Raw genomic sequence first — 22,746 nt, forward strand, 5'->3', positions numbered from 1 at the left:
GCCCCTAAATACAAAATTTAGGGGTGTTACAGGCAACTACAGGTTGGGACAAATAGGTCCCTTCTGTGGGGTGGGTACACCCCTATTATGCTACTCTCCAGTGGGAGGGAGGCATAAGCATCACTCTGGTTGGCTGCCCCCCCATCTGCACCTGAGGGGTGGGTTTGGCAAAGGTGGGCACACCTCTCCTCATAAATTGCTTTTCCCTCTGATTCTCTCACCCAAAGTAGGGGTCAGAATAGGTGGGGGCCAGTTTCTGGGAGCAGCAAACAGCTGGGGTGGCTCACAAGGACAGGAAGCTTCGCCTTCGTGGACCCTGCCCATCCTGGGGGAGGTAGCAAATGACAGATAATTGAGAGAGGAATTGAGGGAGGAATTGGGTGAGGAAGCTTGACACCTCACAGCAGGATGTGCTTTGTTTCAGGACCCTGAGAGCAGGGGGTCCAGAAACATGTCAGGTGGTGGCAGCTGGTTACCAGCCACTCCACCAGGACACTAGAGTTATGTTATTTGTCAGGGGGCCTCTCTAAGATGCCCAATGAGTGCATTATTCATTAAATCCTACACTGGCATCAGTGTGGGTTCAAGCTGCTGAGAAACTTGATATTAAACTTTCCAGTTATCAGTAAAGCCATTATGGTACTGTGGAGTTTGTAATAACAGACTCCCATACTATGTACTCTTTATTGCTTTACTGCACTTACAATGTCTAAGAATTGTCTTAGACACTGTAAAGGTACAGGGATCATGCACCTGTACCCTCACCAATGGTATAGTGGGCCCAACTAGATGGGTGGCTTACCTATGTCAAGGCATTGGATTGTAGGGATGGCACACAGGGATGTGTGCCATGTCTACTCTTCACTTTGTTATGCACTAAAACACGCAGTCTGCAATGGCAGTGTGTGTGTGTGTAGTGGTACATGGCATCTAAGGGTGGCACAAAAAGAGCTGCAGCTCTTAGAGGCCTTCCCTGGTCACAGTGCCCTTGGTGTCTATGGTACCTTTTACGAGGGATTTACATGTGGCCAGAGAGTTGCCAATAGGGTTTTGCAACAGTACAATTTTTGGAAAGAACTTAGGCCCTGGGTACTTTGTTGGCAGGAACCTAGGGCAAACTCAGTCAAAGTACATCAACATTAGGCAAAAAGTGGAGGCGACCATGTAAGAAAGGGGACTTTCTTACATCTGACTGCAGCGTTCTGTATGGTCTGGACTCTTCTGAGGAGGTGGTTGGCAATGTTGGCTTAGAGGGTGTTGGCATAGTGAAGTAGCTGCTGATGAGGGCCTCAGTGATGGTTTTCCTGGTGTTGGTTGGGATCCATCTGAAAATTCTGAAGAGCATGCAGAGTGTGTGGAAGCAAGAGAAGGGGACTGAGTTGATGACATTTCATGGTCAGTTGACTGTTGAGGATAATGCTGAGGTTGTGTGCATTGCCAGTCGATGTGGGTGTAGGTCTGAGTTTTGCAGGCCACCATCTGTGGCCCTGCGTGGAGTTGTTCTTCCCAAAGTTCAGTACTTCAGTTTAGTTGGAGTTCAGCTGGAGGCAGTTGTCTACCCATCCATTTCTCTACATTGGTCATGGCATCGCAGAATTTGGTTTTGGCATTGGAGGGGTCCTCGATGAGTGATAGGATCAGTTGAGTGTTGGCTGCATAGGAGATTATGTTGAGTCTCTGGGATCTGACGATGACTGTGAGGGGGGACCTGAAGATGTTGAACATGGTTGGGCTGAGGGATGATCCCTGTGGTATGCCACATATGATGTCTGCGGAGGTGAAAGCAGGCAGTCAGGTGGTGCCCTTTATACGCATCCTGTCCAGCTCAGTTTGGATATCATTGAGCTCAGTGAAGAGGTATAACGCTATGGGATTTATATCATAGCAGGTCAGGTTTACAACTATCCTGTGAGGTTCTGTCTTATTTGGCTGGATCTTTGCCCTAAGGCTACATATGCAAGGTTGAATTGTTTTGGGGGGCTGATACCACATGTGGTATCGGTGAACTGACATAACATGACCTTTGTTGAAGCTTGGGAGCCGGCTAACATTATGTGTTAGTGCCAAGTGTTTTGTAAGAGGGCTGCATTTTGTACATGCAGGATGCTAGTGTTCGGCTTAGTGCAATTATAGGTGACATGCAAAAGGTCCCTATGTAGGTGCTTCATTTCCCTATTAGTGACTCTTTTTTGTCTCAGCAGTTCCTCAATGGTAAGTAAGTATGGGATTATCCATGGCAAACAGAGGATGAATATGCACAAAAATATACATACCTTTTGTTGTCAAATGGTCGGTTGAGGTGAAATTCCCTTCGGAACCTTCTGTGCTCTTCCAGTGGCTTTGTTTCTTCCGCTCAGTTGGAAAATGTTTGCAAAGGTTAGTTTATGGATGTCATCACCATAGAAGGGCTCAACCACATGTAGGACCAGTGCACCCACTGAGGTGTGAAGCAGGCTGTGGGTTTTCCTTCCTTCTATTGCAGCAAGTGCAGAAATTCTACTTTTTCACTTTCTTGCTTAGCAAAAGTTGACGACACATCACATTGATGCACTTTGTTGACTTCTCTGTTAGAGTTAGAGGCCAGCTCTTGTGGTAGGAGCTTCTGACACATTTCCTCACTTGCTAATTATCTGCTGTACTGTGCTTTTCACTTGTTGCACTTTTGAGTGGCATGCAGCTCGTGACTGAATATTATCGTTTTTATCTGCTGTAATTTTAATCAGTTCTTACTTTAATTTGACCCACCTCTGTTTTCAACTGTATTTCCGCCGCCTGCCCCTTGGTCCACCGCAGCTGCTGTGCTGATTGTGTGGAAGAGGTCTGGCCGGTCAGAGGGTACTTTTCACAATCCTCCCCACTTCTTGAGGTCCACAGTAGGGCGCTATCTTTGTTGGGTGACACTCTAGCCTCCCGAGTTCTCTGGCGAGCCTGCCTACTTTAAGAACTAATGGTGCCAATACGCAGCGGACTAGTGCCCGCAGCGTGCCAAAGGCATGCCCGTCTGCACCGTCCTTGCCTGGACATCGCCAGACACCAGACTTACTGTCGGCGGCGAATGTTGTGCTCTGTCATATTCAAGGGAGGATCTATGGGCCATTAATAAAACGGTAAACACGTGCGGGCAGCCGCTAATTTTGCTGCATCCAATGTGGCTTCAATGACCATACTAAGGGGTCGATTAGGATCGCGGACGGACTTGCGTCCGTCCGCGACCCCAGAGCAGGAGGGAACCTCCGCATGGCATGCGGAGTTCCCTCCTGTGCAATTAGGATGTGACCGCCACCCTGGCGGTCACATCCTCTATTTTTAACATTGCAGCGGGTGCAGCTTCAAGCTGCACCCGCGGCAATGTTAAAAATGCACGCATTGCATTTGCATGCAGAAAGAGGCAGGCACCGCGCGGTGCCTGCCGCTTTCTGCATGCAAATGCAGGGGGGTACCATAGGTACCCCCCATGTGCACCCCCCACCCCCCCTTCGCCTAGGGGGCCCGCAACGGGCCCCCGCAGTGAAGATCCGTATGCTTTTCCACGGCGGAAAACCCGCCGCGGAAAAGCACTTTTAAAAGCCCATCCCGATATGGCGGACGGTGTCTGAGAGACACCGTCACCATATCAGAGCTTTTCCGCCGCGGTTGTAAGCCGACCGCGGCGGAAAAGCTGCGGACGGAAACCAGGACCCACCAGCCATCCTAATGTGGCGGTGGGTCCCTGGTCAGTCCGCTGCGGTTTTTCCGCATCCTCTGGGCCGGCGGTGGCTTCCGCCGGCCCCGAGGATGCGGAAAAACTGCAATCATAATCGGCCCCTAAGTTGCCTCCTCCACTCCCCTTGCTTTCACTTAGGCCTTTAATCAAAATATTGAGTCTCAACTGCCGTTCACTGGCTAAACACTATTTGGATGTACATGACTTAGTACAGGATGAAGCTCCTGATGTATTTTTCTTAACGGATATGGTTACGGAGCCAGGGCTAGCGCTTCCGCCTGGCTACAGTATTTTGACCTTGAATAGCATATTGAGAGGCGGCGCTATCGCTGTCATTTTTAAATCATGCTATGGTTGCACGCTTGGCTACATAAGCAAGGTTGAATTGTTTTTGGGGGCTGATACCACATGTGGTATCCGTGAACTGACATAACATGACCTTTGATGATGCTTGAGAGCCGGCAGAGATCAATTGTTAGTGCCAAGTGTTTTGTAAGAGGGCGGCATTTTGAACATGCGGGATGCTAGTGTTCGGCTTAGTGCAAATATAGATGACATGCGAAAGGTCCCTATGTATGTGCTTCATTTCCCTATTAGTGACTCTTTTTTGTCTCAGCAGTTCCTCAATGGTAAGTAAGTATGGGATTATCCATGGCAAACAGAGGATGCATATGCACAGAAATATACATAACTTTTGTGTAAAATGGTTGGTGACTTGAACCTACACTTTGACTGCCATACAGACACAGAAATCAGCAGTTTCCTCAAAGATCTGGCAGCCTGTCAACTAACTCAATTAGTTGCAGATCCTACTCATGCGGCAGGTCACTTGCTAGACCCCATCTTTTCCAACCTCCCTTCCCTTACTGTCAATACACATAGCCCGGTTTGTTGGACTGACAACTTTCTGATCTCTGCGTCCTTTCCGACCGCTGAACCCCTGTACAGAGCTGCTCAGAGGTCTTATCGTAAGCGCCCATGGCGAAAACTGAACCTTGAGCAATTTCATGCCCTGTTGGCCCTAGAAACCCCTAAGCTGCCTAGAGATCCACAACTGTCATATTATATACTTTGCGACTGCATTACTTAAACATTGGACTTTCTCATGCCGCAACTCTAAATCCAAACCCTTGTTCTCTGAAATACTGGTCACCATGCCTAAAGCCTGAAAAAAACTGGAGCGGGATTGGAGGAGGGACTACGACCTGGCGGCTAAGAGATGCTATCAGGCCGCTATTAAGAGCTACCATCAGGCTATACAATTTGAGTGAGCTCCCTACTTTGCTAATGAAATTAGGTCTGGCAGCAATCCAGCCAAGTTTATTATCAAAATTCTTAATGGTCTTAAACTACGGAAAACCCATACGACGTCTGTGATCACGTCACTGTGAGGACCTGGCTACCTTTTATGTCATTAAAGTGGAAACTATATATAAATACTTCCCTCTGGTCTCTCATTGTCCTAGCCCTACTCTTACACCCTCTACTACTGATATTCTTATGGCTTTTTCCTCAGTCTCACAGGATAAGCTTCGTCTGTTATTCAGCAAAGTTAAATCAGCAGACCCCTTTAAGCCAGACCAGTTCATGAACTCGCTGCCTGTGCTCTTGGTACCTCTGTGTCAGGTGATTAATACCTCTCTCTCCAATGCTGGGGTATCTATGCTGTGGAAGCAGGCAATGGTTGTCCCACTACTTAAAAAAGCCTTTACTGGACCCAGCCAAATTGGAAAACTTCCATCCAATTTCTCTCTTACCTTGGGCGGCCAAGATCGCAGAGGCACATATTAATTCCATTCTATTGGCATTCTTGGATAATCATGGTGTCCTGGATTTCTCTCAGAATGGTTTCCACTCAGGTCACAGCACAGAGACAGCCCTATATGCTGTGACCGAACGAACATCTGCGGTCCATTCTTGATGCTGTGAACACCGCTGCACTGATACTATTATATCTAAGTGCTGCGTTCGATACCGTCCCCCACCAGATTTTACAATGCCAGTTCATTCTACCTGGGGGTAAATAAGGCAGAGGTCATTTGTCTGAAAAGGGTCCAAAATGTGGCAGCCAGAGCCCTGCTTGGGCTCCCTCGGAGCTGGCCGACAGCCGGTGCCATTCAACAATTACATTCGCTGCCTATGGCTAAATGCATCGAATTCAATGCCCTTTGCTTGGCCTTTAAAATTCTGAAGCAATCTTCCCTGGGTATTTTGGCCCATCTGTTGGTGCCTTATACACCCTTGCGTCATCTGCACTCCTTGGGGCAATGCCTGGTTAACGTCCCTCGGGTCAAATGTACACATGCAGGTGTAAGGTCATTTCGTAACCTAGCGGCCAAACTCTGGAATTCCCTCCCTTCCCAGATGCACTGTCTGAACAACTGTCTGATGTTTTGGAAGGATATCAAAACGTATCTCTTCCCCCCGGTTTAGGCTTTAGCTTCCATGTATTGCTGGTGTCAGCGCCGAGATGCCTCTTTGCTGAGGCAATTTACAAAAGACAATGGTCCCTATATGTCGATAGGATAGCAAAAAATTATAAACATACACCTAATAAGAAGTATGTTTCTTTGTCCAGCCGGACAAGACTTTTATTTTAAATGATCAAGTTCATAGAGAGAGTTTAAAGACCAAGATAACAAGTGGGCACAGCCGTGACCCACAACATTGAAGACAAAACAACAAAGAAATGGCCCAAAAGGCAAAGCGAAAATCTGTCTGTATACTATTGTTCAGTGCTACAGACTCAATCTCTTAAATATAACCATACCATTGCGTCAAACAATATAGCATTCATCATATTGCATATGGGGTTTTTTGTCGACGACGTTTCAATGCCTTTTTAAATTATGACATATTTAACAACAAGGGGTGGTGATGGACAGAGTTTCTGAATTAAGCAGAATACTCTCACCCAGTCAAGAGATCAGGGCTAGATCCAACACCGTTTTTTAGCTCACTGTACCATCCCAGCTCAGAACCTGGCTATATGCAAATTAGTCTGTTCCTGTCCCAGTGCATGATGGGAACAGGGCAAACCAAACTACCAAGCTAATTCTTACACTGGAAAGGAAAGAAGCTACCGGGGACCGGTTTCTGGCATTTCAGCCGTCGTCGGCCCGGCTTGCTTGAATCCTGATGGTGCAATGAGCAAGGGACTCACATCTGAGTATACCCTTCCACGCTTAGGGTGGACAAAATATTTAACAACAAGGGGTGGTGATGGACAGAGTTTCTGAATTAAGCAGAATACTCTCACCCAGTCAGGAGATCAGGGCTAGATCCAACACCGTTTGTAGCTCACTGCACCATCCCAGCTCAGAACCTGGCTATATGCAAATTAGTCTGTTCCTGTCCCAGTGCATGATGGGAACAGGGCAAACCAAACTACCAAGCCAATTCTTACACTGGGAAGGAAACAAGCTACCGGGGACCGGTTTCTGGCATTTCAGCCGTCGTCGGCCCGGCTTGCTTGAATCCTGATGGTGCAATGAGCAAGGGACTCACATCTGAGTATACCCTTCCACGCTTAGGGTGGACAAAATATTTAACAATAAGGGGTGGTGTGGACAGAGTTTCTGAATTAAGCAAAATACTCTCACCCAGTCAAGAGATCAGGGCTAGATCCAACACCGTTTTTGAGCTCACTGCACCATCCCAGCTCAGAACCTGGCTATATGCAAATTAGTCTGTTCCTGTCCCAGTGCATGATGGGAACAGGGCAAACCAAACTACCAAGCCAATTCTTACACTGGGAAGGAAACAAGCTACCGGGGACCGGTTTCTGGCATTTCAGCCGTCGTCGGCCCGGCTTGCTTGAATCCTGATGGTGCAGTGAGCAAGGGACTCACATCTGAGTATACCCTTCCACGCTTAGGGTGGACAAAATATTTAACAACAAGGGGGGTGATCGACAGAGTTTCTGAATTAAGCAGAATACTCTCACCCAGTCAAGAGATCAAGGCTAGATCCAACACCGTTTTTTAGCTCACTGCACCATCCCAGCTCAGAACCTGGCTATATGCAAATTAGTCTGTTCCTGTCCCAGTGCATGATGGGAACAGGGCAAACCAAACTACTAAGCCAATTCTTACACTGGGAAGGAAACAAGCTACCGGGGACCGGTTTCTGGCATTTCAGCCGCCGTCGGCCCGACTTGCTTGAATCCTGATGGTGCAATAAGCAAGGGACTCACATCTGAGTATACCCTTCCACGCTTAGGGTGGACAAAATATTTAACAACTAGGGGTGGTGATGGACAGAGTTTCTGAATTAAGCAGAATACTCTCACCCAGTCAAGAGATCAGGGCTAGATCCAACACCGTTTTTTCGCTCACTGCACCATCCCAGCTCAGAACCTGGCTATATGCAAATTAGTCTGTTCCTGTCCCAGTGCGTGATGGGAACAGGGCAAACCAAACTACCAGGCCAATTCTTACACTGGGAAGGAAACAAGCTACCGGGGACCGGTTTCTGGAATTTCAGCCATCGTCGACCCGGCTTGCTTGAATCCTGATGGTGCAATGAGCATGGGACTCACATCTGAGTATACCCTTCCACGCTTAGGGTAGACAAAATATTTAACAACAAAGGGTGGTGATGGACAGAGTTTCTGAATTAAGCAGAATACTCTCACCCAGTCAAGAGATCAGGGCTAGATCCAACACCGTTTTTTAGCTCACTGCACCATCCCCGCTCAGAACCTGGCTATATGCAAATTAGTCTGTTCCTGTCCCAGTGCATGATGGGAACAGGGCAAACCAAACTACTAAGCCAATTCTTACACTGGGAAGGAAACAAGCTACCGGGGACCGGTTTCTGGCATTTCAGCCGCCGTCGGCCCGACTTGCTTGAATCCTGATGGTGCAATAAGCAAGGGACTCACATCTGAGTATACCCTTCCACGCTTAGGGTGGACAAAATATTTAACAACTAGGGGTGGTGATGGACAGAGTTTCTGAATTAAGCAGAATACTCTCACCCAGTCAAGAGATCAGGGCTAGATCCAACACCGTTTTTTCGCTCACTGCACCATCCCAGCTCAGAACCTGGCTATATGCAAATTAGTCTGTTCCTGTCCCAGTGCGTGATGGGAACAGGGCAAACCAAACTACCAGGCCAATTCTTACACTGGGAAGGAAACAAGCTACCGGGGACCGGTTTCTGGAATTTCAGCCATCGTCGACCCGGCTTGCTTGAATCCTGATGGTGCAATGAGCATGGGACTCACATCTGAGTATACCCTTCCACGCTTAGGGTAGACAAAATATTTAACAACAAAGGGTGGTGATGGACAGAGTTTCTGAATTAAGCAGAATACTCTCACCCAGTCAAGAGATCAGGGCTAGATCCAACACCGTTTTTTCGCTCACTGCACCATCCCAGCTCAGAACCTGGCTATATGCAAATTAGTCTGTTCCTGTCCCAGTGCATGATGGGAACAGGGCAAACCAAACTACTAAGCCAATTCTTACACTGGGAAGGAAACAAGCTACCGGGGACCGGTTTCTGGCATTTCAGCCGCCGTCGGCCCGACTTGCTTGAATCCTGATGGTGCAATAAGCAAGGGACTCACATCTGAGTATACCCTTCCACGCTTAGGGTGGACAAAATATTTAACAACTAGGGGTGGTGATGGACAGAGTTTCTGAATTAAGCAGAATACTCTCACCCAGTCAAGAGATCAGGGCTAGATCCAACACCGTTTTTTCGCTCACTGCACCATCCCAGCTCAGAACCTGGCTATATGCAAATTAGTCTGTTCCTGTCCCAGTGCGTGATGGGAACAGGGCAAACCAAACTACCAGGCCAATTCTTACACTGGGAAGGAAACAAGCTACCGGGGACCGGTTTCTGGAATTTCAGCCATCGTCGACCCGGCTTGCTTGAATCCTGATGGTGCAATGAGCATGGGACTCACATCTGAGTATACCCTTCCACGCTTAGGGTAGACAAAATATTTAACAACAAAGGGTGGTGATGGACAGAGTTTCTGAATTAAGCAGAATACTCTCACCCAGTCAAGAGATCAGGGCTAGATCCAACACCGTTTTTTAGCTCACTGCACCATCCCCGCTCAGAACCTGGCTATATGCAAATTAGTCTGTTCCTGTCCCAGTGCATGATGGGAACAGGGCAAACTAAACTACCAAGCCAATTCTTACACTGGGAAGGAAACAAGCTACCGGGGACCGGTTTCTGGCATTTCAGCCGTCGTCGGTGATGGATCAAGCCCTGATCTGTTGACTGGGTAGGAGTATTCTGCCTAATTCAGAAACTCTGTCCATCACCACCCCCTTTTCTGAATCGTTTTGTCCACCATAAGCGTGGAAGGGTATACTCAGACATGAGTCCCTTGCTCAGTGCACCATCGGATTCAAGCAAGCCGGGCCGAAGACGGCTGTAATGCCAGAGACCGGTCCCCGGAAGCTTGTTTCCTTTCCAATAAAAGAATTGGCTTGGTAGTTTGGTCTTCCCTGTTCCCATGATGCACTGGGCCAGGGACAGACTAATTTGCATGTAGCCAGGTTCTGAGCTGGGATGGTGCAGTGAGCTAAAAAACGGTGATTGATCAAGCCCTGATCTGTTGACTGGGTAGGAGTATTCTGCTTAATTCAGAAACTCTGTCCATCACCACCCCCTTTTCTGAATCTTTTTAAATTATGACATCATCATCAGGACAAGAATTACCAGCATTATTGTTTTGTTCAACAATTATTAACACAATGCCTATTATCGCATTACTTTACATGAAGGAAATGGGAGGCAAGGGGGAAGGAAAAACAGAAATTGTATATAAGTATCAGCATGTAAGGAACAATTTAAAAAAAACATGAGTGACATGAGAATTGCGGTGAGTAGAAAACCATGCCTATAGTCGATAATTGGCGAGTGAAGGGGAGTTCCAGGTCTCTATTAAGATCAATAGTAAGTGAGGGTAGAAAATATTAGTCACGATTGCCCGACCGTTCCCGTGATGAAAAGGCTAAGTCATGAATGGCGTGAAAAATTACTGTGGCTAAGTTCATGGAAGTGTCAATAATCACGGGCGAGGGTACGTCGTGGATGGCGTGAAACATTTATTGGCTAAGTCATTGCTATTGCAACAATCGCGGGCGATGGCAGGAGAAGAAACCTACATGTCGGTTTACTTGCTGGTTGTCTTGTTCTGGGTTATTGAGGAGAAACCGCAGGGCTAATGGCATTCTGAGGAAAGAAAAATGTGACGTTAACGGTACCGGTCTGTTAATGAGGCGGGGTGCCGGATTGAGGGTGGTGAACACAGTTACCTTTCTAAACAATTCCGGGGCTTAGATCAAGGTTGTTTGGAAACGCCAGGAGCGCGATGGCTCAATCTGAAAGGGAGCGGGCGGTTAGATACTTGCATGAAAAAGTATCAGGGTGCTCAAAACAGAGTTACCGGCTGGCGAGATTCACTTACTTGTATTGGCAGGAGCACTGTGGCTAATACGGGAGTCCGATGGAAGTGAACTTCCGAGCAACCATGGGAGCTAGCTAATCAACCCTCATGGTCTCAAGAAATCGATGATGGACTTACTGTGACTAGGTAGAGCAGTGCGGCGGCCATATTGGAGTGGTGATAGCCACATGGTCTCTAAAAATCGATGATGGACTTACTGTGACTAGTGCGGCGGCCATATTGGAGTGGTGAAAGTGATCAGTGTGATTGTGTATAACTAAAAATGCAGCATGCATTAACCGCAATATGTGACTCCTCTAAAAAACAGTTTAAATGATAGGAATGACATATAACTGAGATTACAATAAGGAGGTCCAGTCCTCAAGACGGTTAAGGCCTTTTCTGATACTGTCAGTTTTTTTTGTGTGTTTTTTTTTAGAATCCAATGCAGTTCCTCTTTATTCAGCAATTGGGATAGATCCGCTCCTCTTGGAGGTAGTTTGATGATAGAAACAACTGTCCAAAGTAATTCATCTTCGCTGTGGCCTTTTTCGTGGAAATTTTCAACTAGTGGTGCATTGGGCGTGTTACACCGGATCCTGCTTCGGTGTTGGCCAATTCTTAGTTTTACTTTCTGACTTGTCTGCCCTATATAAATAAGCATGCAGGGACAGAAATTTGCATATACCAAATTTACAGAGTTACGGTTGGAAAAGTATCTTCGCTGAGGCAGCTGTTGCGCTATACAAGTCGGGTTAGCATAACATGTTAACTTAGAAACATTACATATGCGTTGTAATTACTGGTTTTTGGAATCCCTGTATTTTTATCCTAGGGGCAGGACTTTCACTACTCTAGCCGCATCTAGTGGGGCCCAGGATGATGACCCCTGTTGGGCACATTTAGTACTTTTGGGGATTAAGGGTGATTATTAGCTATTTAGGCAGGTCAAATCTTTTTATAAGCTGTTGAGCCCCCCTTCAATCCTAATTGGATGCTTTGATTGGTACTAAATATGTTTGTGTGGTAGTCTCATGAACATCGGAAAGGATAGAATTGTGGTTTTAATCAGAGTCGAACAACAGTGCTAGGTTTTGTCATAGGCACTTTGCTTCTGTAGCTAAGGGTCTGGTTGCTGTACGGCCCCTTCCAATAGTTATTTTCTCAGATGGGGATACATCTTTGGATGCTACAGTTAGTTGCGCTTGTCATGCCCTCTGTAACTTATCATCGCTATAGGTGGGTGAACATATGGGAAGAGGAGGTTACTGTCGCTGGAGTTGCTAATGTCTGCCTTGTGCCGTGAGCACGTTTTGAGGCGTGTGTACCTCTTTGTTCCCGACACGTGGTGTATAAGTTGGGGTGGCTCTTCCGGGTATCCTCCAGGTACCTGACGTTGGCTGATCTTGACCCTGCCTTTGTATCTGGAAGCTTCTCTTTGGGTGTTTTTTCTGTAGTCTTAGACACTTCACTTATCTCGCATGATAAATTGCTCCCCTAGTTAAATGGGGTAGAGAGTTACAGGCTGTTACATGGCTCCATTTTCTCCCATCTATGCCACGTCGTGATATCCGAGGTCGGGCCACCAGTTTGCCCTGGATGGAGCCTGCAAAGTTGGTGCAACGTTTACTCCCTATGCTCGGTATGGAGGTGAGTGCACCCCATGCCCTACATTCCTCTGGAGCTGGAGTGGAGATTTGGGATCCTAGGCACTCCTCTCTTCCCTGGACCACACCTCGCTAACTCTAAGCACTTTGGGGGGTTTTACCTTGAAGTAATTTTTAAAACTTGGATTTTAAATGTGATTTTATTTTGGCAATGTAACGTTAAGGCTCTACTACGTGCCAAATCCCTAGTCCACCGCGGATGCTCCGATTCTGTGGAGGGAGGCGGCTAAAGGAGGCAGGGCTCAGGCAGGCAGAAGTAGCTGTAGCTACTTAAATCGCATGGAAGCGCGGAAGCACAACAATAAGTAAGTCTCAGAGAAGAATTTGAACTATAGCACTCTGCACTTTGGGTCAAATTTTTATCACTTGGATTTTAATTGTGATTTTTTTGGCAATAGCACACTATACCTTTAAGGCTCCACCTCGCGCCAAATCCCCGGCCTACCGAGGAATCTTCGTTTGTGTGGAAGGAGGTGACTGGAGGAGGCGGGCTCAGGCTGGCAGGCGGAAGTAGCTGTAGCTAATTATATCGCATGTAAGCGCAGAAGCCCAGTGATAAGTGAGTCTCAGAGAAGAATTTGAACTATAGCACTCGGGGCTTTGGAGGTTTTTTACTTGGATTTTAGCTGTCATTTTATTTTAGCAATAGTACACTATACCTTTAAGGCTCCACCTCGTGCCAAATTCCCTGTCCACCACGGAAGCTCCATTTGTGTGGAGGGAGGCGGCGAGAGGAGGTGGGGCTTAGGCAGGCAGGTGGAAGTAGCCATAGCTACTTAAATCACATGGAAACACAGAGGCACAGGCATAAGTGAGTCTCAGATAAGACCGCAAACAAACCGAAAACAGACGCCTGCATCCTTTGCACCCACCCCCTGGCCCAGCCTTGCACTCGTACTTTGACGTCAGTTCCTGGAGGGACTTCAAATCTAGCGCAGCGGTCCTGCAGGGTGGGAGACTGCAAACAGGCGCTTGCATCCTTTGCACCCGCCCTTGGCTCAGCCTTGCACTCATACTTTGACGCCAATCCCTGGAGGGACTTTAAATCTAGCGCGGCAGTCCCGTAGGGTGGCAGACCGCAAACAGACGCCTGCATCCTTTGCACCCGGCCCCTGGCCCAGCCTTGCACTCGTACTTGGACGCCAGTTCCTGGAGGGACTTTCAATCTAGCAAGGCCGTCCAGCAGGGCGGCAGACCATAAACAGATGCCTGCATCCTCTGTACCCGGCCCCTCGCCCAGCTTTGCACTCGCACTTTGACGCCAGTCCCTGAAGGGACTTTAAATCCAGCGCAGCGGTCCCGTAGGGTGGGAGACCGCAAACAAACGCCTGCATCCTTTGCACCCGGCCCCTGGCCCAGCCTTGCACTCGTACTTTGATGCCACTTCCTGGATGGACTTTAAATCCAGCGCTGCGGTCCCGCATGGCGGGAGACCGCAAACAGACACCTGCATCCTTTGCACCCGGCCCCTGGTCCAGCCTTGCACTCCCACTTTGATGCCAGTCCCTGGAGGGACTTTAAATCCAGCGCGGCGGTCCCGCAGGGCGGGAGAACGCAAACAGAAGCCTGCATCCTTTGCACCTGGCCCCTGGCCCAGCCTTGCACTCCTACTTTGACGCCAGTACCTGGAGGGACTTTAAACCCAGCACAGTGGTCCCGCAGGGCGGAATACCGCAAACAGACGCCTGCATCCTTTGCACCCAGCCCCTGGCCCAGCCTTGCACTCGCACTTTGATGCCAGTCCCTGGTGGGACTTTAAGTCCAACGCGGCGGTCCCACAGCGCGGGATGCGTGTGGGTGTGCCCGGGCTCATACCGGGCCCAGACCGAGACAAGACCGGGCCAAGACGGGCCCGTCTAAGCCCGTCATAGCCTGGAATAGTCTGGGCTGGGCCACGGCTTTTGATTCAACATCTTAAGGTACTGTGGTAGAGGGTAAAAAACGTTTTTGTTTATTGACATTGAGACTTTCTATCTCTGCCACTTTCATGCATTAATAGGACAGTAGCATATTCAGCGTGGACTTCTCTCGGTTGACGAAGGTTGTATTGTGTCAATTGGGGTTAACTGTGCTGGGTTGTTACATAACTTTTTATTTGAAATGGTGAAAAGAAAGGCACCAGCTGTTTCTATGAAGAACAATAAGCAGCCCAATACAGAGACGCGCTTGCGTCAATCATTACTTAATTATCTAACGGGGGCTATGGCAGCCATTGAACAACAGATTTTGACTGTAGAGGAGTCACTGAGCTCGGGTAACCCAGACCCTGGTGTTAATATGGCAGGGGACAATACCCCACAGGGGTGTCCTGATCGATCGACTGAAAGACCTCAGTCAAGCACTAATGGCTGTATTGTAGATACATCAGGACATATATCAGGAAGTGACCAAGATCAGGAGTGCCAACCACCCTCTAAGCGACCAAGAAATCCCATCACGCTTCCTAAAATAATGGGCTCACCATCAGTGATACCCCTTTCAAAAACATAAAAAAAGGCCTCTAATAAGGGCATGTCACAAGTGTCACAAAAAATAGAGGGCAGGGAAAGATCCACAGGTACTCCTAGCACACGTACACAAAATGAGGTGATTAAGTCAAAAGCTAAATTGGACTCCCTGGACACTTTCCTTAGAGCTACATTGGATAATTTATCAGATGGAATTGGAAAATGTTTATGTAAAGTACAGAAACCAATACAGGAGCTATTAGATGTGCACATGAGTAGTCAGGCACAACCTGTTAACAGCGAGAGCTACCAAACTACCGACCATGTACCTATTAGCAATAAAGAACAGAGCAGTGTACTATACCCAAGAGTTGAGAAATATCCTATTTCGAACCAAGAGGCCCACCCCAACACGCCCTCCTTAGTTCCGTGTACATATACTAATCCCCCAAATCGCAATCTTAACACCACCAGCACTCTGAATGGAAATGAAGGCGACAAAAATAATATCCGTCTGGACTTACCGCCTGCTGCCACCCCTTATGTAGTGTTGTTAATTAATGCCCTGAGAGTACAGATGGGGAGCACGGAAACATAGGAGACCCTAAGAAATAGATCGCTACACTGGATAGGTACTAGGACAGGACCGACAGCGAGACTATATGAAGAATTTAAGATGACTAGAAGAGTATCGTGGGTTGGAAAATGCCGGACGAACTTGAGTGGGGACTGCATGGTACTGACATTCAGAACTCCACAATTAGTGCAACTAATTTTAAATAGAGCCGGGATTCATTCAATCACTACACAGGGTGTCAATTTAGTACTACTAGGTTATTTACATCACCCAATGAGTAATAACAATTTTACTAATTAGAGGGAACCATTAATTTCGGGCTTTATGAATCAGTTTAATGTGCCTGTCCAAAATCGGTTTGAGACATTCTCTAAGCTTGGTTGATTGACTACAAAAGGGGGAACATCAGTATATAGTATTGAGAGTGGCGTTTTACCAACTTGGTACGAATCCACAATCGTGCCAATTTTTATAAAAATGTGAGATAGGACGAATCCGGCTTGCTATCGCCCGAATCCATTGCTAGATTCTACAGCTAAGATTATTGGGCGGGTTTTATTAGATAGAATGCAGGTCTGGGCAGAAGAACAAGACGTTATTAGCTATTTACAATATGAGTTTCGCTAGGGTCTGGGTACAGTTGAGCAGGGTTTAAACCTGCATATTTTATTGGACAAGTATACAAAGGCAAAAAAGGGTAGACTATATATAACATTTGTGGACTTAACGGCAGCTTTGGACTGCACCATCCACAATAAGTTGTGGTCGATTTTAGAAGGTTTAGGCATGGACCTCTTAATAATTGCATTTTTAAGGGAGCTTTATTCTGGGGCTAAGGCTAAGGTCAGCTATGGGCGAGGTAGAGAATGCACGAGTCACTTTAGATTTGGGAGAGGGGTGCGGCAAGGCTGCGTCCTTGCCCCATTCCTCTTCACATTATATATAAATAATTTAGAGTCTACTTTAGTTAAAGAGTGCAGGGATCTACAGAAGGCAGCAAAGCGACCTATCCCTGCACTCTTGTATGCAGATGATGCTGTTTTGATTGGCCCTTACACCGCTCGGACTCCAAAAGGTTGTTAACTCTTTCTCTAGCTTCATGTCGAACTTGGGACTTACATTAAATTGTTCCAAAACATTTACAATGAATTGTGGGGTTGAGACGAACAAGAGGGATAAAACTCTATATATAGATGGAAGACCGATAGAGTGCACTAAAAGATTCTCATACCTAGGGATACTATTTGACAGGACTATGGTTTGAGGCGGTCAAAACTAGACACCTGCTGTTTAATAAGGCGTTAATGGCCCTATCAAATTTTAGTCGTAAATTAGGAAAGCGCACCCCAGCAGAACTTCTATATATTTACAAGGACAAGGGCCATATGTAGGTAAATATATTTTACCAATTCCTAAATACCAAAATTTACCGATTCGGTATTCAGGATTCGGTAAATGCGATGTAGGAAAAAATCGGTAACATTTACCGAATCGTAAAAATTCTGAAACTGTGTACCGAATCGGTAAATACCGAATCGGAGATAAAAAAAACAAGCAGTTGAGGATTCAACCAATCCTGTGCATCCACCCTACCCCACAACCAGGAAGTGGCCACACCCATGCAGGTGCAGACAATCAGAACCTTCTGGAGAGCTGGAAGCAATGGAGCCACTGGCTGAACATTGCTGAGGAAAACTGCAGGATGCATTCCAATGAATCATGGAGGGAAGGAACAGAAAGGAAAAGGAAAATGAAGTTCAGTGCAAGTTAGCTTCACGTCTTGTGGCTGGCAATCCAGGCAAAGGTGAATGCCATTAGGGTGAGCCCACTGGACATAGATGACCTCAAGAAAAGATTGTATGATCTTTGGATCATCACCAAGAAGAAGCTGGCTGCACAGAGGAAAGAGGCCAGAGTCACAGGGGGAGGAAGGAGCAGGGCACCTGCCCTCACTGACCTGGAGTAGCTTGTTGAGTCAACCCTGTAGCCCGAGAGTGTGTCTGGAATCGGGGATGCAGACAGCTCAGCCAGAGCTGCCACAAAACAAGGTAAGAGGCATGCACAGCAATCCCCCCCCTTCCCTATCCCCATTCCCCAATGTGGCTGTGTGACTCACACTCCAGTACAGGTTTTAGTATACACCAGCAAAGCATTATGTGATATGTAGTCAGTGAAACACTCATCATGACTGTCATAACACTAAAGAACAAGGGTTGGCACACACATCAGTCAAAAGCTGCAGAGAACATTGAGATAGTGTGACAGGATTGTAATTTAATATTCAAATACAGGGCTGCAGGACCACTGAGCTAATGTCCATATCTGTCCTCATGAGAGTCATCGCGCAGGACTGCACAGGAAAAGGAGGGAAGGGCACCCCTTAATCGAAGAACTGAGATGCCAACACAAGTGCAGGTCACAGCACTCCACCACCACCGGCACCAACACAACAAGCAGCTGCCCCACCAGAGCCAGCCGCAACAGCAGAGCCAGTATCGACACTGCTGATTGACTCACCACCACAGCAAGCCTCGCAAGAACTCTCAGTCTCACTAGCAACAACATCACATGTAGTGGTAAGGCCCAGGAGGCATGCTGTTGTCACTCTCCATTCATGAACCATAAGACTTGTTTAAAAATCTTTGATTTTTTCATACAATAAGACAAATAATAATTGTTCTATGGTATTTTCAAGTGGATTACTGTAATGTACATAATAATTCTTTGCTGTGTATGATTGTGGAAGATCGAATGAATGTCGTATGAAACTGTCTTTTCAATGTATATGATTGTATAGCACTTTTAGAATGTTGAAGATTATATTGAATGTATTGTTTAGGTGTGTTTTATAATAATGGAAAATTGGTAAAATTTGATCAAAATTTATGAAAATGAAATTAATGAGAAAATAAAAAGATTTATTCATGAAACAAAAGTGTTGCGACACATAAAGTTTAAGTCATATGTGATCAGATACAGAGTAGAAGTAATGCAAACAGTATTGGCATTCTTTTTGTTTAGTTGTTGTCACTCTCCATGTCATGGAGTCGTCCTCTGAGGACACAAGGGGGGTGACACAGCAACTGCTCCATTGAAGGAAACAAATGCTGGGCTGCATTCCACCTCCGAGGGTGCGCACACAGGTGTGAGACGCCGCAGGGCCCGGGAGCACAGCACAATTAGGAAGGGTGATGGGGTCTTCGGAGGGCTGAAGGCCAGTATGGTCAAGGACAGGTGCAGCGCCTGTAGGGGAAGGCGATACAGTCAGTTCAAAGACAAATGCGGCACCTAAACCAGAACATGGTTAATATTGACAGGGGCATCAGCTCTATGGCGGAGGGCATCAAGGAGATGCCTGAGGGCATGCGGGACATGTCCCAGTCTTTGTTGGTGCTTTGTGATAAACTGGACGAGGACAGGGCAAGAAGGCGCAGAAAGAGGCAGTACATGGAGCAGCACACCAGGGCAGTGAACCGCCTAGCAACTGCCACTTTCCTGCTCTGCAGGTGCTCCATGGCAATGCAGGAGGGGCTAGTGTACTGCTGCACTGATGTCACCAGGGATTGGGGAAGGTGAAAATCACACTGGAAGTGCTGCTGACCACCAGTCAGCCAACGCTGGTGCACTAGGTGTGGGGGAGAGTGATGAGACCATCAACAGAAACAGTGTTATCCCCCCCGTCCCAGACACCCGGAGGATCAGCAGGTGGCATGCTGCAGGCCCTGGCTCAGCAGACAGTGAGGAAGCCAGCTGCAGGCATCCAGCACTGTTGTACTTTGGCGCAGACGTTAATGCTGCCCACACATTTCTGAACATATTTAGGGTAAAGAAACCCATTACTACCTATTAAGGTTGTCACCATTTGGACTGGCATGGTGTGCCATTTGTTAATTGTCGTAATGCCCAGTTATTAAACTATGTCATGTACATGCAACGCCTGGCTGTGTCTCCTTACTTACTTAGAAATAGTAGTGTGTGATCTCTGCCCATCTCTGTCTCCCATCTGTTGCTGGCGCCACTCCTGCTGTGTTTGGCTCAGGCTGTGCATCTTCATCTTCATTATCCTCAATATCTGTTATTTCTACTGCTGTTCCTTTTCTAGTGGCAAGGTAGTGCAGCATTGCGCAAGTTGCAATGATTTTACAGCAGATGAGGGGTGAGTACTGACGTGCGCCGCCGCTTTTGTGAAGGCAGCGGAACCTGCTTTTTAACAGCCCAAAGGTGCGTTCCACGACGTTGCGTGTAGATTTGTAACGTCTCTCACTCGGGGTTGATGGGTTCAGGTAGGGAGTGAGGATGAATGAGCGGACGGCATAAGCGCTGTCGCCTATATGGAAAAGAGAGAGCCATTACTCACATGCACAACAAAACCTACATCTGATCTATCTATCCGGGTGTGTCACAGTGTTTTACCTAGCAGGTATTCTTCTCTAAATTCCCCCACTATCAGCCATGTGTAGATCCCACTGTTCTGGAAGACGTAGGAGTCATGGGTGCTTCCTGGGAATTTGGCCACAATGTCTGTGATTATGTTGGCAGCATCACAGATTACCTGCACATTTATTAAGTGTGTGGACTTTCTGTTCCTGTAGATGTACTCAGTGGCTGCAGGTGGGCAGATTGGGATGTGTGTGCCATCAATGCAGCAGATCACATGTGGGAACTTTGCCATTTGGTAAAAGTCAGTCTTGGTCTTCCGCAGTTCCGCATGTATGTCAGGGAAGCTGATGTAATGATGCATTCTCTGCATCATGGCCTTCAGGAACTTCCTGAAGAAACAGGACAGGCAGCTCTGGAACACCCCACCTATTGCAGCTATCACCCCCTGGTAACTGCCAGATGCAAGCTGATGCAGGCTACAGGGCACTTGCACATGCGGTGGTATGGAGTGCACCCTTGATGTTGGGTGCTCCAGGTGTGGGTGCAGGTCCCTTATCAGGTCCAGGATGGTGTGGGGGTGTACCCTGTACCTTTCATGGATCTCTGCCTCAGTAAGTTGGAAGAGTGTGATCCGCTGTCTGTAGACTTGCTCCTCCCGTCTCCAGTTCCTCTCTCCTGCTGCCTATAGCCGTAGCCGCCTTGCAATCACATAGAAAGCCGCCATTCTGATCATACTGTTGCTTTTTGGGGCCTGTTTTATGGCCTGCACCTGGATACCACCTGCTTTCAATCCATGGTAATCACTGACTCTCAAATACAGAATTTCATTAAATTCAGTATTTTCGAAGTTACCTACATCTCTATTCTAATTTTTACAGTTTCTCATTTACCGATTCGGTAAATAAGGATGCGGTAAATACTGATTCAGTAATTTAGAATTCGGTAATGATGAATCGGTATTTACCGATTCATATTTATTGAATCCTTACTTTTGACATCTCAGATGCCTAAATACTGGTCGGTAACGGCAAAGTTACTGAATTTCGGCCGTTACCGGTATTTAGCTACCTACATATGGCTCCAAATGTGTGTCCATAGCTACTTACAGAGCTGGCATATGGAATATGCTGTCATAAATTCACTGCAGATCGCGGAAAATACTTTCCTTAAGTTCATTCTGGTCTTACCACAAAGCACCTCAAATTACATTTGCCACCTGGAACTAGGCATCCCATACTTGGAAGACACTATTAAGACCCAGCCTGTCCTTCTTTGGCACAGAATTTGGTTGTTAGATGAAACTGTATTTAATTGCTATATAGTAGGCAGATGCCTTGAAGTCTGATGGTGTCAAATATATTAGATGGTTAGAGTATGTGAAAATGTTCCTTACAAAAATAGGACATCCAGAATATCTCACAGACTCGTCTCCGATGTGCAGCGTATCTAGGAAAGAACCTAAAGCCAGCTGTATTGGTCTTCTGGGCGAAACTAGAGCAACCAATTAAATGAGAAAGCTGACGGCACAAGCCCACCACTTGACTCTGCTGACTCCAACAATCCAGCCATACATATTTTTAACAGATCAAGATTTTGATCGTTTTTTGTTGACTCGTTTCAGATTGAACATTTTATTTAGATCCCTAAGTTTTCCTGTAGTCAACGACTGGTCTAGAGATTTGTGTAAGTGTTCGTGTGATGACATATCACCACAATCAACTATTCATATCATGTTTTTCTGAAAGTATTACATTGCATTAGGAAAGAGATGGATTGTACCTGTTTTAAAGTGTTTTCGCCTTTAATGCTGTCGACCAGCATTTTTAGCATTGCAATTTTTAGAAAATGAATGTGTAATTCCATCTGTTATTATGTTTCTTAAAAATGTTTTTAGTTGTCGGAAATCCATGATTATGTGATATGTATATATGTACTTTGCTGGTCCAGAAACAATATATATTCTGTATTTTATTGTGCTTTTATGGTTATTGTTTACTATAACCAAATAAAGAAAATTGAATAGAGTCTCAGAAAAGAATTTGAACTTTAGCACTCTGCACTTTGGTTTTTTTTAACTTGGGGATATTTTTAAAACTTGGATTTTAACTGTGATTTTATTTTGGCAATAGCGCACTGTACCTTTAAGGTTCCACCACGAGCCAAATCCCCGGTCCACTGCAGATGCTCCTTTTGTGTGAAGGGAGGCGGCTAGAGGAGGCAGGGCTCAGGCAGGCAGGCGAAAATAGCCATAGCTACTTAAATTGCATGGAGGCGCCGACGCGCAGCAATAAGTGAGTCTCATAGAAGAATTTGAACTAAAGCACTCTGCTCTTTGGGGGGTTTAAACTTGGGGCCAATTTTTAATACTTGGATTTTAACTGTGATTTTATTTTGGCAATAGCGCACTGTACCTTTTAGGCTCCACCTTTTGCCAGATCCCCGGTCCACCGAGGAAGTTTCGTTTGTGTGGAGAGAGGCGGCTGGAGGAGGCGGGGCTCAGGCAGGCAGGCGGAAGTAGCCATAGCTACTTTTATTGCATGGAAGCGCGGACG

The sequence above is a fragment of the Lissotriton vulgaris genome, chromosome 3_1 (assembly GCF_964263255.1).
Source record: "Lissotriton vulgaris chromosome 3_1, aLisVul1.2, whole genome shotgun sequence".
NCBI classification, from domain to species: Eukaryota; Metazoa; Chordata; class Amphibia; order Caudata; family Salamandridae; genus Lissotriton; species Lissotriton vulgaris.